A 19,163-nucleotide genomic window follows, 5' to 3' on the forward strand; every position below is an offset into this window, starting at 1 on the left:
GGCATTCGACACTCAGGCTCCTATATTAAATTCACCTTGGGGTCTATGGTAAATTTTATGAAATGTTACTTTCGTCTTTACGGCTAGCATAAACATTTATGATACATCCTGTGATATATGTTTCTAGGAAGTAAGGAAATGCTGTCGTGGAAAGATAGGATTCCCAACTGATTTGAAATATAGACGAATAGCATGTTTTAGAAAGGGGCCGGGACTTTAATGGAAAAAAGTAGTTATCAGATTTTTTTTTCTTGTCTTCCTCTGCCTTCTCTTCTGGCACCAGTTAAAGGAACATTTCTCAGCCCTTCTCCCCATGCACACAAAAGATGATACCTGATATGAAATGCTGTCAAATCCTGCTTCATTAAAGCCCACAAAAGCTAATGCACAGAGCTCCCCTCGCACTGCCCTAAAATGGGAACAAAGAGGCAGAATAATGTCAAAATAGAACACAAAGGAAAAGAGTTTGTCCTCTGGGCCTGGGAGATGAAAGATAGGAGAAATCATCTGTGAATGTTGGGCTGGGCCAGAGTTTCTAGGGCTCATTTCAGAGATGATGGGGGATTGTCAGACTGGGCAGCTTGTGTAAACATAGCAAGAAGGCAGTGAGGGCCCTGCAACAAGAGCCCAGGCGGTGCTCCTGTTATCAATTCAGTCACGGGCAACAAGAAGGAGTACCGACCTCACGACGGGGACAGATGAACAATTGGGGCATCCAAACTGCCACTTCCTTGCTGTGCAGTAGAGTACCCCCTAGATGAGGAATGAGGTCTGGGGATCTGAGCTGAGTTGGGGGACCCAGGAAACCAATGATTTTGAGGGGTGTGCTGGGTTCTTGAAGGGAGGTGACTGTAAGAAAAAGCAAGTCATAAAAAAAGCTCTCTCACTGCTGGTAGCATCATCAACCATGAAGACCAAGATACTTGGCTTTGTGGTGTATTAACAAAGTTCAGTAGATCACTGACAGGGTGAATGTATTCCACCAGGGCAGAATATGGCCCCTGGAGAGGTAAGAGGGCAAATTCAGGGTAACCTAGTTGACACTACCAGCTAGGATTTGAAATCGAGCACCATGGGATGCAGTTATGTGGTACTGTCAGTAAGAGCAGTGACAGAACATAGCCCATGCCCTTCCCACCATCGACACCACCTCTTCACTTAGACTCCTGGCTTCCCCTCCTTCCTCCTTCACTATTCCACCATCCACAACTAAAGCCAGTTCCTGCGGTGCTGTCTCTGGGCCCTGTGAGGAGAGAAGCAGTGAGGGCTGGACAGCCACTGGGGTCATAGCCTCTTTGGTTGGCAAGCGAGACCATGTCTTACTTGGGTTACCCAAAGCAGAGCCTGAAACAAGTCTGTGAGAACAGGTAGTCTGTTTGGGAAGTGATTCCAAAGAGCAGGAGTGTGGGAGTGGGGAGTGTGAGCCAGGGATGGAGAGAAAGCCAATATAAAGGCACATTATCAGGGGCCAGTTCTGCCAGGACATCTTAAAAAAGCATCTGGGTTACCTCTAAAAAATGTTCAACTAAAACATGGGAAGCAGGAACATTAATTCACTGCCTCCCATCTGCCATTGGTTGAGGGCTGCCCCTGTGTGTGTGTTGACATTTCTGAGCAGGAAATGCAGTGTCCTGAGCCTCCTGAGTGCCTTGGGGCAGAGAGCAAAGGCATGGTGCTCACTCCTGGTGAGACACGTGAACCTAAGCTCACATAGAACTGTCCACCCCAGTCACTGCTGGAATCAGAGCTGTGACCACTAGAATGTGTGACCGGGCGCCAGACACATCTACTACAGGATGTAAGACTGCTGAGGGGTGAGAGAACAAGCAGATAATGTACTACCACATGGGAGCCCCCAAGTGAAGGGATCTTGGACAAAAGTCCTCTCAGAAGATACACTGATCTGGGATGATTCAAGCTGACAGAAGTAAGGAGGCTTCAAAGAAGAGTTGGGGATGGTGACTGGGAGTTGGGTGGGGGCTACTGTCAGAGAAAAGGGCAGAAGTCCTTCTGGATACCCAGCATCCTGTGCATTAGGATGCACTTGAGCCCTGACCCTGCAGAGTCCTCAACATGAACTCATAGAGGAGGTGAGACCATACTATAAAGAGATTTTCTGGTTCTAACCGTAGTCAACCTCTGTGGGTAGGGACCAGGATGGCCTATGTAGTATTGATTTTAGGGCTACAGCAGGGTCATGCCTTTGTGAGGGTATTTCAAAAACCTGGAGTACAAGGGATGGGGTGTTGGGAAACAGAGAAGGCTTGAGCTGGAATCTTGATGAGACTTTTGGAGCTGTTTGCCCTATAAAGCCAGAGCCTAGACATTGTCCCTCCTAACTGCAGCAAAGCACCTTGGGAGCAAGTCAAGGGTCTCTGAGACACTGCAAACTCAAAGTTGTAAATAGAAAGGAAACCTCCACTCCATCTCCATTTGGATGTGAATGAGAATGCTGATAAGCGCTGTTGGTTGCTGTTGACTATTAGGGATCCAGACTTAATGTGAGAATAAACTCTAGAGAAGGAAGAGCAGAGAGATGGATAGAACCTCCATGTGGCTCACAGGGTCTTGGTGCTCCGGCCGGGTGTCAGGCCTGTGCCTCTGAGGTGGGAGAGCCGAGTTCAGGACATTGGTCCACCAGAGACCTCATGGCTTCACGTAATATGAAACAGCAAAAGCTCTCCCAGAGATCTCCATCTCAACGCTAAGACCCAGCTCCACTCAACGACGAGCAAGCTACACTGCTGGACACCCTATGCCAAACAACGAGCAAGACAGGAACACAGCCCCACCCATTAGCAGAGAGGCTGCCTAAAATCATAAAAAGTTCACTGACACCCCAAAACATACCACTGGACACAGCCCTGACCACCAGAAAGACAAGATCCAGCGTCATCCACCACAACACAGGCACCAGTCCCCTCCACGAGGAAGCCTACACAACCCACTGGACCAACCTTAGCCACTGGGGGCAGACACCAAAAACAACTGGAACTACAAACCTGCAGCTTGCAAAAAGGAGACTCCAAACACAGTAAGTGAAGCAAAATGAGAAGACAGAGAAACAAACAGAAGATGAAGGAGCAAGGTAAAAACCCACCAGACCAAACAAATGAAAAAGAAGCAGGCAGTCTACCTGAAAAAGAATTCAGAGTAATAATAGTAAACATGATCCAAACTCCTGGAAATACGATGGAGAAAATACAAGAAACATTTAACAAGGACCTAGAAAAACTAAAGAGCAAACAAACAATGATGAACAATAAAATAAATGAAATTAAAAATTCTCTAGAAAGAATCAGTAACAGAATGACTGAGGCAGAAGAACAGATAAGTGACCTGGAAGATAAAATAGTGGAAATAAATACCACAGAGAAGAATAAAGAAAAAAGAATGAAAAGAATTGAGGACCGTCTCAGAGACCCCTGGGACAGCATTAAATGTACCAACATTCGAATTATAGGGGTCCCAGAAGAGGAATAGAAAAAGAAAGGGACTGAGAAAATATCTGAAGAGATTATAGTTGAAAACTTCCCTAATATGGGAAAGGACATAGTCAATCAAGTCCAGGAAGCGCAGAGAGTCCCATACAGGATAAATCCAAGGAGAAACACACCAAGACACATATTAATCAAACTATCAAAAATTAAACACCAAGAAAAAATATTAAAAGCAGCAAGGGAAAAACAACAAATAACACACAAGGGAATCCCCATAAGGTTAACAGCTGATATTTCAGCAGAAACTCTGCAAGCCAAAAGGGTGTCAGGACATATTTAAAGTGATGAAAGGGAAAAACCTACAGCCCAGATTACTCTACCCAGCAAGGATCTCATTCAGATTCAACAGAGAAATTAAAACCTTTACAGACAAGCAAAAGCTAAAAGAATTCAGCACCACCAAACCAGCTTTACAACAAATGCTAAAGAAACTTCTCAAGGCAGGAAAGAAAAGAGAAGGAAAAGACCTACAATAACAAACACAAAACAATTAAGAAAATGGTAACAGGAACATACATATCGATAACTACCTTAAATGTAAATGGATTAAATGCTCCAACCAAGAGACATAGACTAGCTGAATGGATCCAAAAACAAAACCCATATATACGCTGTCTACAAGAGACCCACTTCAGGCCTAGGGACACATACAGACTGAAAGTGAGGGGATGGAAAAAGATATTCCATGAAAATGGAAATCAAAAGGACGCTGGAGTAGCAATTCTCATATCAGGCAAAATAGACTTTAAAATAAAGACTACTACAAGAGACAAAGAAGGACACTACATAATGATCAAGGGATCGATCCAAGAAGAAGATATAACAACTGTAAATATTTATGCACCCAACATAGGAGCACCTCAATACATAAAGCAAATGCTAACAGCCATAAAAGGGGAAATCGACAGTAACACGTTAATAGTAGGGGACTTTAACACCAACTCTCGCCAATAGCCAAATCATCCAAAATGAAAATAAATAAGGAAACACAAGCTTTAAATGATACATTAAATGATACAAGATGGACTTAACTGATATTTATGGGACATCCATCGAAAAACAACAGAATACACTTTCGTCTCAAGTGTGCAAGGAACATTCGCCAGGATAGATCATATCTTGGGTCACAAATCAAGCCTTGGTAAATTTAAGAAAATTGAAATCGTAAAAAGTATCTTTTCTGACCACAACGCTATGAGAGTAGATATCAATCACAGGAAAAAATCTGTAAAAAGTGCAAATACATGGAGGCTAAACAATACACTACTAAATAACCAAGAGATCACTGAAGAAATCAAGGAGGAAATCAAAAAATACCTAGAAACAAATGACAATGAAAACATGATGACCCAAAACCTATGGGATGCATCAAAAGCAGTTCTAAGAGGGAAGTTTATAGCAATAGAATCTTACTTCAAAAAAACAAGAAACATCTCAAATAAACAAGCTAACCTTACACCTAAAGCAATTAGAGAAAAAAGAACAAAAACCCCCCAAAGTTAGCAGAAGGAAAGAAATCATAAAGATCAGATCAGAAATAAATGAAAAAGAAATGAAGGAAACATAGCAAAGATCAATAAAATGAAAAGCTGGTTCTTTGAGAAGATAAACAAAATTGATAAACCATTAGCCAGACTCATCAAGAAAAAAAGGGAGAAGACTCAAATCAATAGAATTAGAAATGAAAAAGGAGAAGTAACAACTGACACTGCAGAAATAAAAGGATCGTAAGAGATTAGTACAAGCAACTACATGCCAATAAAATGGACAACCTGGAAGAAATGGACAAATTGTTAGAAAAGCACAACCTCTGAGCCTGAACCAGGAAGAAATAGAAAATATAAACAGACCAATCACAAGCACTGAAATTGAGATCGTGATTAAACATCTTCCAATAAACAAAAACCAGGATCAGATGGCTTCACAGGTGAATTATATCAAACATTTAGAGAAGAGCTAACACCAACCCTTCTCAAACTCTTCCAAAATATAGCAGAGGGAGGAACACTCCCAAACTCATTCTACGAGGCCACCATCACCCTGATACCAAAACCAGACAAAGATGTCACAGAGAAAGAAAACTACAGGCCAATATCACTGATGAACATAGATGCAAATATCCTCAACAAAATACTAGCAAACAGAATCCAACAACACATTAAAAGGATCATACACCATGATCAAGTGGGGATTATCCCAGGAATGCAAGGATTCTTCAGTATAAGCAAATCAATCAATGTGATACACCATCTTAACAAATTGAAGGAGAAAGACCATATGATCATCCCAATAGATGTAGAAAAAGCTTTCAACAAAATTCAATACCCATTTATGATAAAAACCCTCCAGAAAGTAGGCATAGAGGGAACTTACCTCAACATAATAAAGGCCATATATGACAAACCCACAGCCAACATCGTTCTCAAGGGTGAAATATTGAAACCATTTCCACTAAGACCAGAAATAAGACAAAGTTGCCCACTCTCACCACTGTTATTCAACATAGTTTTGGAAGTTTTAGCCACAGCAATCAGAGAAGAAAAACAAATAAAAGGAATCCGAATCAGAAAAGAAGAAGTAAAGTTGTCACTGTTAGCAGATGACATGATACCATACATAGAGAATCCTAAAGATGCTACCAGAAAACTACTAGAGCTAATCAATGAATTTGGTAAAGTAGCAGGATACAAAATTAATGCACAGAAATCTCTTGCATTCCTATACACTAACAATGACAAAAGTGAAAGGGAAATTAAGGAAACACTCCCATTTACCATTGCAACAAAAAGAATAAAATACCTAGGAACAAACCTACTTAAGGAGACGAAAGACCTGTATGCAGAAAACTATAAGACACTGATGAAAGAAATTAAAGATGATTCAAACAGGTGGAGAGATATACCATGTTCTTGGATTGGAAGAGTCAGCATTGTGAAAATGACTCTACTACCCAAAGCAATCTACAGATTCAATGCAATCCCTATCAAACTACCACTGGCATTTTTCACAGAACTAGAACAAAAAAATACAGAGTGAAGTAAGTCAGAAAGAGAAAAACAAATACTGTATACTAACACATATATATGGAATCTAAAAAAAAAAAGTTCTGAAAACCTAGGGGCAGGACAGGAATAAAGACGCAGACGTAGAGAATGGACTTGAGGACACGGGGAGGGGGAAGGGTAAGCTGGGACGAAGTGAGAGAGTGACATGGACATGTATACACTGCCAAATGTAAAATAGATAGCTAGTGGGAAGCAGCCGCATGGCACAGGTAGAGCAGCTCAGTGCTTTGTGACCACCTAGAGGGGTGCGATAGGGAGGGTGGGAGGGAGACGCAAGAGGGAGGAGATGTGTGGATATATGTATATGCATAGCTGATTCACTTTGTTATAAAGCAGAAACTAACACACCATTGTAAAGCAATTATACTCCAGTAAAGATGTTAAAAAAAAAGAAAAGAAAGGAAACCTCCCCCTTGCATCTATTTTCTAAATACTTAACTTATAGAGAGAGTCTGAAGATGACAAGCCTCAGAGATGAGTAGGATAAAGTCTGTTGGATTGAGCTAATTAAGCATATGAAAGGATCTTAAAAGATACACATAGGAGAGACCTATTAAGTCATTCATCAGCAGTGCACCTGTGCCTCCAAATACCATAGTCTTGGAAGTTATAGCGGCCATATGTTATTGGCCTTCTCAATGTCTTCTCCTCTGGAGAACTGACTCGTCTCCATTCTATATGGTTCTGATAGGATATTAATCACAATGTCTTGTTCCTCGCCCACCTCCACCACCACATACCCCCGCTACAGAGGGGTCATGCAAGGGATTGGCCAACCAAATACCTCCATTCCTCTGGTTACAGTGATTCATTCAAGGATGGGGTGTGAATTAAACAGGAATAATCGAAGTCTTCACTGAGATTTGATAAATGGATGCTGGCAGAATGAAGGTCTCTCATCTTTTTGATGGTGGATCTTCTTGAAAATAAAGTGGTACCCAGAAGGTAGATAAGTTGAAAGATGGAGAGACTGAAAGATACTGTTGAGTCCTTGGATGCAAGCATGTCTGATGCCAGAAGTACCCTCCAACTTGCCAGTTATGTGAACAAGTAAATTCCCTTTTTGCTTAAGCTAGTCTGATTTGAATTTATGTCATTTGCAATGGAGAAATGTCTGACTAATACAGTATTTACAGAGCATATAATATGGCCTATGCTAGGTATAGTGGGTTAAAGATATGTCCATGTCCCAGAAGCTGTGAATGTGACTTATTTGGATCAAGGGTTTTTGCAGACATAATTATATTAAGAACCTCAAGATGAGATCTCCTGGATTATTGAGACAGACCCTAAATCTAATGATGAGTGTCCTTATTAGAAACACACAGATCAGAGACACACAGACACAAGGGGAGAAGATATGGACACATAGAGGAGAAAACCATATGAAGACGGAGGCAGAGACAGGAGTGATATATCCACAAAGAATGCTGACAGCCACCACACACTAGAAGAGGCAAGGAAAGATTGTCCCCTAGAGCCTCCAGAGCGAGTACAGACCTGCTGACACCTTGATTTCAGACTTCTGAGCTCGAGAACTGTAAGAGAATAAATTTCTTTTATTTTAAGCCACCTAGTTTGTGGTAATTTGTTATGGAAGCCCTAGGGAGCTAATACACTTGGTGTTTGACAATAATTCAGATTTGAAAAGAGAGACTCATTGCTTTGGAGATAGTGGATTAAAATTATTATTTATTTTAAATAATCATACATAATTGATTTAATGGAAGTGTGTGCAAAGTAGGGTGGGAGCAAAGAAGAATGGCTCATACAGTGGGGTCACATTATAGTTACAGAACTGTATAATAGTTAAGAGAACTTCTTGTGTTCAAATGCTGGCCCACTACTTACTCCGCCATATATACCTGTGCATCCTTAAGTAAGTTGCCTCACCTTTCTGGGCCTCAGTTTCCCAATCTGTAAAACGGGAATGGCAATAATGATACCTTCTTCATAGGGTTTTGTGAGAGTTAAATGAGATAATACATGTACAGTGCTTAGACTAGAACCTAGCACATGGTAGGTACTTGGTAAATGTTAATCTGGAAGAACTGCCCTGTAATGAGGTATTCTGTGTTAGAGCGTACCCATTAGTGTGCTCTAGATGCATTATGGTTATGTCTGGCTAGAGGACTGAAAAGGGGAACCCTAGGGAAGTGGGAAAAAACTGGGGAGCTCACAGAGAAGAAGCTTGTGCAAATGACCCCATAAAGTTGTTTATGAATTCCTGGAATCATTCCAAAGCTGTGCATTCATGGATGTGATCCTAAACATCATACCAAAGATTTTGAAAACTGAACAATGTAAAGGTCAAAGACTGGCCCCTGAGTTGCGCACACATGAGACAGATCCAAATTGTACTGAAAAGGCTTTGAAAACAGAACTGACGTTGAAAGCACAACTCACAGAAGGCTGGTCAGAATTTGCAGCCTGAATGCAACCAGGTTGATTGCCTGCTAAAACAAAAAATGGCAACACTCTCCATAAGATTTAAAGACCCAGAATATAATAACATAATATTCAAAACATCTAGGATACAATGCAAAATTACTCAGTATACACAAAACCAGGATTTAATGGTAAGATGACACAGATGCTGGAATTGTCAAGCTAAGATTTTAAGATGGCTATTATAGAAATACTCTAAGAAATAACGATGAACACTCTTGGAATGAATGAAAGGATGAAAGGATAGAAAGTCTAAACAACAACAACAAATAAAAGGTATATAGAAAACTAGTAGAAATTATAGAACAGAAAATATAATAACTCATATTTTTTTTTAAAAAAACCCTCACTTGATAGGCTCAATAGTAGAATGTAGATGATGGAGGAAATGATCAACAGAAATTAACCAACTTGAATATTGAAAAAAATAAACAGCTGCAGGAACCTCTGGGACAGTACTAAGAGGCCTAATAATTGTGTCACCAGAGTCTCAGAGGAGGAGGAGAAAGAACTCTATGTTGAAAAAATATTTGAAGAAATAATGGTTGGAAATTTCCCCAGTTTGGTAAAATAGATAAATCTTTAGATTCAAGAAGATAAGTAAACTCCAAATAAGATAAACTCAAAAAAAAATCCATAACCAGACACAACATCATCAAACTACTAAAAACTAAAAACAAAGAAAAAGAATCTCAAAATCAGAGAAAAATCTATGCTTCATTTATAAGAGAACAATTGTTTCAATGACTGTGAATTTCTCCTCAGAAACCATGGAGGCCAGCAGAAAGTGGCACAATATTTTTGAAGTGCTGGAAGAAAGATCAGTTAACCTCGAATTCCATATCCAGTGAAAGTGTTCTTCAGGAGTGAAGGTGAACTAAAGATATTCTCAGATGAAGAAAAAGTAAGAGAATTCATTGCCAGAAAAACTGTTCTAAAATAATTGCAATTTGGACAGAAGAAAATAATAAGGATAAGACAAAATAATGAAATTGAGAACAGAAAAATAGAGAAAATCAATGAAACCAAAAGCTGTTCTTTAAAAAGATTTATAAAATTGACAAATGTCTACCCATATTGACAAAGAAGGTAAAAAGAATCCAAATCACCAACGTCAGGAGTGAACAAAAGTATATTACAACAAACAAGTCATTAAACAGATAATAAGGAGATATTATGAACAGCTCTACCCACATGGATTTGACAGTTTAGATGAAATGGATCAATTTCTTGCAAACTACAAATGACCAAATTCACCTAAGATGAAATAAGTAACTTGTGTAGTCCTTTAACAATTAAATAAATTATAAATTTAGTTGAAAGCTTGTCAAAAAAGAAATCTCCAGGCCTAGATGGTTTCACTGGAGATACCAAACACTAAATAAGAAATAATACCAATTCTATGCAATCTCTTCTAGAATCCAGAAGAGTATGGAACACTTCCATATTCATATTGTAAGGCCAGAATTACCTGATACCAAAATCAGACAAAGCCAGTATAAGAATAGAAAATTACAGACAAATATCTTTCATAAGCAAAGGCCCAAGCATCCTCAACAAAATACTAGAAAATTGAATCCAGTAATGTTAATTGCAGTCCTCCCCAGAGTCCTATAGAACCAGTGGGCGCATTCCCCACATTACCCCTCTGGCTCTCTCCAACAATAAAACCAAGTTGACAGCGTTTCCCTGGAAGGAGCTTGTCCACACATCTAGTGACCCCAATTTTATGGCTGTCACCCAAGCGATGGGCCCCCAAATCATCTAGCTCGATAGCCAATGGGGCTTGCATTCATGAGCCCCACAGGACTATAACAAACAGAAAAGTAGTTTTCAAATGGGCACAGGAACACCCTCTGTGGCTATATACCTGGACTCAGCACAGAGGGAGCAAGCAAATATGCCCATCTCCAGCTGTGGCCTGAGGGTCCAGCTTCTAATTGCCACACATCTAGGTGCCGATTGTGACCCTCTCCTTTGGGACACTGGTGGGTCTTGGCACACCCTCAACTACTGGAAGCCACTAAGAACAAAGATAGCAGCTTGGACAATCACAAAGGTTTGATAGGCAGCCTGGAGCTTGGGCCAGGAAGGTTGATGAGGTTCATCTCCTGCACGAGACCAGTCTGCGTCAAGACTGGGAGAGAGGTGGCTGTTTTAGCTAATGTGCAGAAACCAACATAGAGAATCAAGAAAAATGAAGAAACAAGGGAATATGTTCCAAGCAAAAGAATAAGATAAATCTCCAGAAACTGATCTTAATGAAATGGAGATGAGTGATTTACCCAACAGAGAGTTCAAAACAGCAGTCATTAAGATGCTTCCTGAGGTCAGGAGAGAAATGCATGAACAAAGTGAGGATTTCAACAAAGATACAGAGAAAGTACTTTAAAAGTTCCAAACAGAAATTACAGAGCTGAAGAGTACAATAACTGAGACGAAAAATTCAATAGAGAGGTTCGACAAAAGACGGGATCCAACAAAAGAAAGGATCAGCAAACTCAAAAATAGGGCAGTGGAATTCATCCAAACAGAGGAGAGAAAAGAATGGAAGTGTGAAGATAACCTAATGCACTTATGGGACACCATCAAGTGGACCAATATACGCATTATAGCACAATAGAAATAGTTAAGGTATGGAAACAACCTCAGTAATCCATGGACAGATGAACTGATAAAGAAAATGTTGTATATATATTCAGTGGAATACTATTCAGCCTTAAAAAAGAAGGAAATCCTGCCATTTGTGACAACATGGATGAACCTGGAGGGCATTGTGCTGCGTGAAATAAGCCAGACACAGAAAGACAAATACTGCATAATATCACTTATATGTGGAATCTAAAAAAAAATGTCAAGCTCATAGAAACAGAGAGTAGAAAAGTGGATGCCAGGGGCTGGGGGGTGGGGGAAATAGAGAGAGGTTGGTAAAAGGGTACAAACTTTCAGTTATAAGATGAATAAGGTCTGAGGATCTGATGTAAAGCATGGTGACCATTGTTGATAACACTGTATTGAAATTTGCTAAAGGGATTGTCACCAACAGAAAAAAAAAGAAAAAGAAATATGTGAGGTGATGAATGTGTTAATTATCTCGATGGCAGGAATCTTTTCATAATGTGCACGTATATCAAATCATCACATTGTACGCTTTAAATACACTACACTTTTATTTGTCAATTATACCTCAAGAAAGCTGAAAAAAGGCAGGTGAAGAGATAAATTCTGCTACATTCATACAATGGAATATTATTCAGCAATAAAAAGAAGTGAACTGTTGATAAGCGCAACTTGTATAACTCTCAGAGGGTGAGTGAAAGAAGCCAGTCTCAAAAGACAACCTACTGCACGATCTCATTTATATGACATCCTCTAAAATACGAAACTATAGTTGACAGAGAACAGATCATTGACTGCCGGGGGTTAGAGGTCGGGGCAGGAGCAGCTACAAAGGGATTTTGTGAGAGAGTTTCTTGGAGTAATGGAAATGTTCTGTATCCTGATATTGCTGGTGGTTACATGAATCAATGTATGCGTTAAAATTCATAGAAATGTATGTCCTCCCCCCAAATCAATTTCCCTTTATGTTAATCTAAAACATAAAATTTAAAAAGAACAATATACTAATTATTAATGTGGTATCAGCACCACTTACACAGCACTTGCTCTGTCCTAGACAGTGTTCTAAGTTCTCTCCATGTATTAACTCGCATGTGGAAAATAAGACCCAATGATTTGCCTAAGTCAGTGTTTCTCAGCTTCACCTGGGGATCTTGTTAAAATGCAGATTCAAATACAGTAGTGTCAGATGAGTCCTGAGCTTCTCCATGGAATGCCCATGCCGCTGGTCCATGGACTACATTTTAAGTAGCCCGAGCCCAATGTTCCACACCTAGTAAGTCAAGACCAAGAGCCACGTTCTGATCATCAGAGACAGAGCCCAGTGTTCTTTCTGTTCCACCATTTCTATCTCCAGAGATTTTTTTCCTCCTACTTCAGTTTGATAGAAGGCGACAGGTCAGTTAATTACAGGCTGCCAGTTCCAGAGTGCAGTGCTGTGCTGCAGAAAACAGAAAGCACCCTTTCTCACAGTCAGCGCCCTGCGCCACTAGTTGCCCTGGCGATGAGTAGCAGTCTAACCCCCAGTCGATTTAACCACAGGCACATCGTGCTTCAAGATTGAACTTTTAAAAATGTGTTGATACTGATAAGCCAGCTGTAGACATTGGTGCGGGCCTTTGGAGGAGAAAGGAGAGGAGGAAGAAATGAACAGGCTTAGGAAAGGGAATTCATGGACAGTAGAAGAGAATGTAGGTTGGAGGAGGGGAATTTCTAAATGCCTTCGGTGGTCTGCTAGGGAATGCTTACTATAATAAGGGAATCACAAGGATGCTGCTAATGCTTCCTGTCAGGAGCAAGTCACAGCTGTTCAGGTGGACTGCTGAGCAGTGCCTCTGTCGAAGGAGCCTGGTGATTATTTATTTGCATCACGGAGTCCTCGTGTTGCAGGCTCGGCTCTCGCAGCCTGCATGCTGACTGGTTGTCCAGACGTGGTTCCATCTCTGATGTTGGTGGATTTCTGAGTTAGCCCCATTCTCTTCCTTTGTGGCATGCCACACACTCAGAAACGAGCATGCTGTAGCACTGGGCATGACCCTCCTGGAATACAGTGCCAAGGACCGGTGAGAGGCTCATCTCGGCAGGGCCTGGCACATTTGAGATGTACACAGGGCCCCTTTATTTCTTCTTGCTGGATTTTGGTTTAAAAGAAGATCCTGGGTTATACTGGCATAGGCTTCTTTCTTTTCCTGTTTTATTTACTTTTTAAAATGAGATACAACTTACATACAATAAAATAAGTGAATCTCAAGTTTGACGGATTTTTACATGTATATAACCTGCCATAGGCTTTTGAATCTATCAACCCCTATAGACAGAATATCTTCAATACTCATAGCACAGTGGATATACTAATGGAAGTCACGTTCATGGTGATGAATCAAATTCCACTAGCTCTTACCCCATCACCGATAGAGGGCTCCTCTACAAGTGGTCCTTCAGGAGATGTTCTTTATGTGCTCATAAGCTGAATCAGCTACCTATTTCCATAATATTTCTTCATAACATATTAAACACCTTATTCAGCTTGGGGTATGATGAGTATTGGCTGATCTAGGCTGGGATTCTCACACTTCTTGGCTAGAGATTGGCTAATCTAAGCTGGGTCCAGTGGGGGTGACTCAACTACACTCCATGTGAGGCCAATGGCTATCCTGGGCACGTTTTGTCTCATGGCAATGGCACATCATCACTTCTGCCTCACTCTATTGGACAAAGCAATAACACGGCTGAACCCAGAATCAAGAAGTACACTCTGCCTCTTGATGGCAAAAGGTACAGATACAAGGAATAATGAAGTGTTGTGTTCATTACTGCCATGCACCACAGTTGCCAAGAGATACCGCTTTCCCTCTTTCACCAGAATCTCCTACCACTGCTCTACACCATGGTCGGGCCCAGGCCCGATGTGGTGGCGCCAGACTCGTGGCAGGGCCCAAGGTGTGGGGAAGGAAAGAGAAATGGAGTGCCTCCTCCTCTCTGTTACAGTTTGAGAGATGGATGTTTGTAACCCTGAGTCTTTCAGAAAACTTAATGAAATGGTCTTTACTTATGGCCCTCTTCTCTCTAGGAACAGTATCAGCATTAGAGTTGGGATAGGGATGAATTTAAGTGAGAGCCATTAAGTATACTCAGAATCACTAATTTCCTCCAAAAATGTCATCAAACTGGAGCCTATCTTCTTTCCTTCCCTAGATGATCTCAGAGAATACCAGTGAGGTTGTACCTAATATCCCTGCTTCATTAAAAGAACTTCAGCTATTTCAGCGTGACTCGGGCTTAAAATATATAAATTGACTTATCATAATGACTGTTCGATGAATGACCTTTTGTCATAACAGCAGTTAGACACCTAATATCACTTTTAGAGCAATGGTTTCTTCTTTTTATTATTCCTCTATTTAACTTATTTTATTTTGGTATAATTATTTTCTCACCCCAAACACACTAAATAAATATGCTCTGAGAAGTTATATTTTGACATTGAAATTCCAGGAAAAGACACTTTCACCAAATTAACTGACACGTCAGCAACTGTTCTCTGTGGTTCATGTGAGCTACTTCCATGCTTCCAAAGCACTCTTTTGCTCAGTCTTTCTTTGACTCTCTTATACCCTTCCTCCATCACCCACCACTACTATTAAATCTTCTCTTCTTCCTTTGACAAGAACACTAAACCTTCGTGACATGATATTTTATGTACCAACTGGATTTATTTACTTTCAAGTTATTTATAGAAACTTGTTTTATCATTTAATTGATACATATTGTCTCTCTATGGGTATTTCTTCTGTATCTTAGGTTGAGATGGAACACATCATAATTTTCCTCATTAAAATAAATGGAACTTATGGCATGGAACTCCAGACAGAATAAACACAATTCACCTTTTTTCCCCTAAAAACCCTGGAAAAACTATATAAAGCAAATGTCAGAAGCCACTGAAAATTAGAGAAAAAAATGTGGTCTGTCTAAGAACCTTGGAATTTGAAGAGCAACCATTTTGCCTCCTCTATCCTGGCCTGGATGCCATAGAAACTCATAAGCCAGAAACACCAAGCACAGAAAAATCAAATCAAAACAAAACCATAAAACAAGATAAGTCTTCTTTCTCTACACAAAGGACTGGGAGAGTGGAAACCCTTGCAGAACAAAACCCTTTTGACACATGAGCCCTACACCATCTGAACACCACAAAAAAGCATGTGTCCTATCCAACCCAACTATGCGTGACAGCCAACACCAAGACTGTGTGAGCACCATTTTAAAATTCCCACCAACAGTGCACAAAGATTCTCGACATCCTCACCAACGCTTGCTATTTTCTGTTTTTTCGCTAGTTGTCATCCTAATGCATGTGAGGAGATATCTCATTGTGGTTTTGATTTATATTTCCCTGACGAATAGTGATATTGAACATCTTTTCATATGCCCATTGGCCATTTGTATATCTTCTTTGGAGAAATGTGAAATACAAGGTTCCCATGTCCATTCTCCAGGCTGATGGGTGTTGAGAGGCACTGGTGGCAATGGGTTCAGGGGCAATGGTTCCTTCTTGATTCTGGTTTTCCAATCCCTGGATCACAGCTATAATGCTCTGTTCTTGAACTCAGTATTCCAGTGGTGAACTCAGAGGCACTTCTACTCTGGTGGGTCGGTGCTGTATTATTCCACAAAACATTCATGGGGGTGCAGCTTAGAAATTACTCCTTCAGGCCTTCCAGTGATATCATAAGCTGCAAATTCCCTATATTCAGTTCCTTCCTTTGCATAACACAAATAGGGGTTTCTGTTTCCTGCAATGAACTGGACTGTTTCTTCTTCTAAAACACCTAGCAATTAAACGTACATGCTTATGGCCAAGTAAACAAGGGTCTCTTTGGATGTCAGCACTACCCAGGCATTTCCCTACTCTGCTTTCTGATATCGTAGCTATATTCTTATCCATCTTTACCCTGCAATCCTTGTGGCATCTTTACTCAAGCAGACCTGGAGGTATAATGGGAGGACTACATAGAGAGGCAAACAGGAATCTCCCATGTGGCTAGTTCCTCCTGGGTCTCCAGAAAGGAGGGCTCTAAAACAAAGATCTTGACCGTGAAAGGTTTTATGGATTAGAATTTGTTGCCACATTAGGAAATAAGCACCCTCACCTTCTTACATTATTTTCTTTTCCAAAGTTTTTCTGACTGCTGGTTAAGCAAAGTCTCCCTAGAACTTAACTCAAGAGGTCAGGTGGATATGGGCCAATGCTTTGGTTTGGAGATGCTAAGTGACTCCTGAATTGTGGTGTGAAAAGCCAAAGGTTCATTTTCTACTGCCACCTGTGAGGGCTTTTTTTTTTTTCCCTCTCTAGCTCCAGATTTCAGTAAATAAGTGAAACTCAGAATATACATTTAAGAAGCAGATTCCATCAAGGCGAGTGTTGTATTTCTACATGACACAGAAATGGATGTAGCTAAAAGAGCAACAGGAGAGGTAGGTGGGCCAAGAAGCCTTGTTATGAGTGAAAGGGGCTTCATGGTGGGAATACACCAGTGGTGAGATACTTTAGGAGGAAGTCATTTGGATATTTGAAACCTAAATGCCTTGGGTTGGGTTTTTTATCAGACCTCTTCCTTCAAACTTATTTCACTTTGTAATAAATAGCTCCATAGAGATGACTCAGTGAATTAATAAAAGGACTAAAATATCTTGCTAAGCTAGAATTGTTAAAACTCATCAATTTACTCTTGTCTATATTTTTTCAATCTGTAGAGAAGGGAAAATTATATGGACTATAGTTGGATTCTGGAAATAGTTATCAAGGGTTTTATTTTAAAGAATACCCTGATAATGTGAGGAAGTGGACATACTTATACACTGTTGGTGAGTGTAAATTGGCACAAGATTTATGGAGGGTAACCTGGCAATGCGTATTAAAATTTTAAATGGGCACTTCTTGATCCAGAAATTCAACTTGTAGGAGTTTATCCTAAGGAAAGAACCAGGCAACTGCAAAAGAGATGTCCAAGGATGTTCACTGAAGGAGTCTTTATAAAATATAAAAAGTGGAAATAGCCAAAAGGTCTGTTGGTAGAGGATTGGTTTAATAAAATATGATGGAGCTTTCCAGTGGAATATTACACTGGGTCAGGGGGATTTATATGTTTTAACAAAAAGGTATCTACAATAAACTGGGTATTGATAAAAGCTAGTTAGGGAGAGTTTTTTTGTATATCCTGTATATTTTGCTATCACTTATACTTGACTCATGACAGATGCTTAATAATATTTAGTGAATTAATTCGTGTAAATCTATTTTTATATATTTGTATATGCATTAATACATTCTGGAAGGATATGCGCCTGTTAACCATGGTTATTTTTATCATCGTTGGGTGGAGATTATTAGAAACAACTCTTACTTTCTATTTTTTTTCTTTTGCATTATTTAAAATTTAGATAAACGTGTGTTATTTTTAAATGGTATTTCTATTTTGAAACAATGTGTGGTTTTCAATTTTTATAACAGACCAAGCCACGTAGAATATACTAGAATTCCTGCAAATCAAACAGAAAAAGGAAAACAGCCCAACAGAAGAAAGGGCAAACAGGTTATTCACAGAATAGGAAAACTGAAAGGACCACAAACGTATGTCAAGGTGTCAAAGTCACATAATGGGTTACCACTTCTCAGCCACTAGATTGGCAAAACTTTAAGTCTGACAGTGTCACAGATTTTCAAGAATGCAGGGAACCAGGGACTGTCAGTCACTGCTGGTGGAACTGTGAATGAGTGCAAGTACTTTGGAGAGCACCTTGGTAAGATGGAAACTGTCTGTCCATGTTCCAGGAGCCCCAAATTGCCCTAAGTATATACCTTCGAAAGAATGCCTCTTCCCTGCAGGAAGGGAGGCCCACACATGTGATCCGGGGTTAAGTCGCTGTGCTCTCAGAGTGTGTGTGGTAGTGATTTGCGTAAGAAGTACCTCCCCCCACCAGAAGCCAGTGAGGGAAGAGGGGAACAGCGTAAAGGAGAGACTGAAGCCAAGCAAGGGTGTTTTCAGGTCAGGTCCCTGCAGCCTCAGCTGGCCCAAGAAGGGGAACTCTGGGCTTTCATTTCCTCACACCAGTCATTGGCTAAGGGCCCCCTTGGAGGATATAAGTGCCCAGACACTTGTGACTTTCCGTGACTTCAGGCAAAGTGGCTCCAGAAACTCATGGCGAATCTCCAAAGAGTCTTCATTGTGGGCTGTTAGAAGCAAAAGCCCACAGAAGCTGGGAAGGGGCAATAGAACTGGTGAAAAAAGGCCCTGGAAGATCTGGATGGAGGACTGAGGGCATAGATTATAGGTGCAAAAATACGCTGGAACCATATGTGATAAATTCACGACTTTCATTGAGAGGTAGGAAAGATAATGGGACCTTATCTATCTGTAATGTTTTATTTAATTAATTTTTTTAAAAGGTGAAGACAACAAATATGAATAATAGCCAATTCCGGGTGGTAGAAAGATTGGTGAAACCAGTGTCCTTATGTGTGCTTACA

At 40.3% G+C, this 19,163-nt stretch overlaps 1 long non-coding RNA gene across 1 annotated transcript in view; it reads left to right on the top strand.

The window, feature by feature from the left end:
- The first annotated feature begins 18,799 nt into the window (after positions 1-18,799).
- Positions 18,800-19,163, top strand: part of LOC112409636 (uncharacterized) — a 217,657-nt gene continuing 217,293 nt past the window's right edge. The window contains exon 1 of the long non-coding RNA XR_003005188.1: positions 18,800-19,020. This is a non-coding gene — a long non-coding RNA (uncharacterized LOC112409636). The remainder of the gene's footprint in view (positions 19,021-19,163) is intronic.

The sequence above is a fragment of the Neophocaena asiaeorientalis genome, unplaced genomic scaffold (genome assembly GCF_003031525.2).
Source record: "Neophocaena asiaeorientalis asiaeorientalis breed wild unplaced genomic scaffold, Neophocaena_asiaeorientalis_V1.1 scaffold312, whole genome shotgun sequence".
Taxonomy (NCBI): Eukaryota; Metazoa; Chordata; class Mammalia; order Artiodactyla; family Phocoenidae; genus Neophocaena; species Neophocaena asiaeorientalis.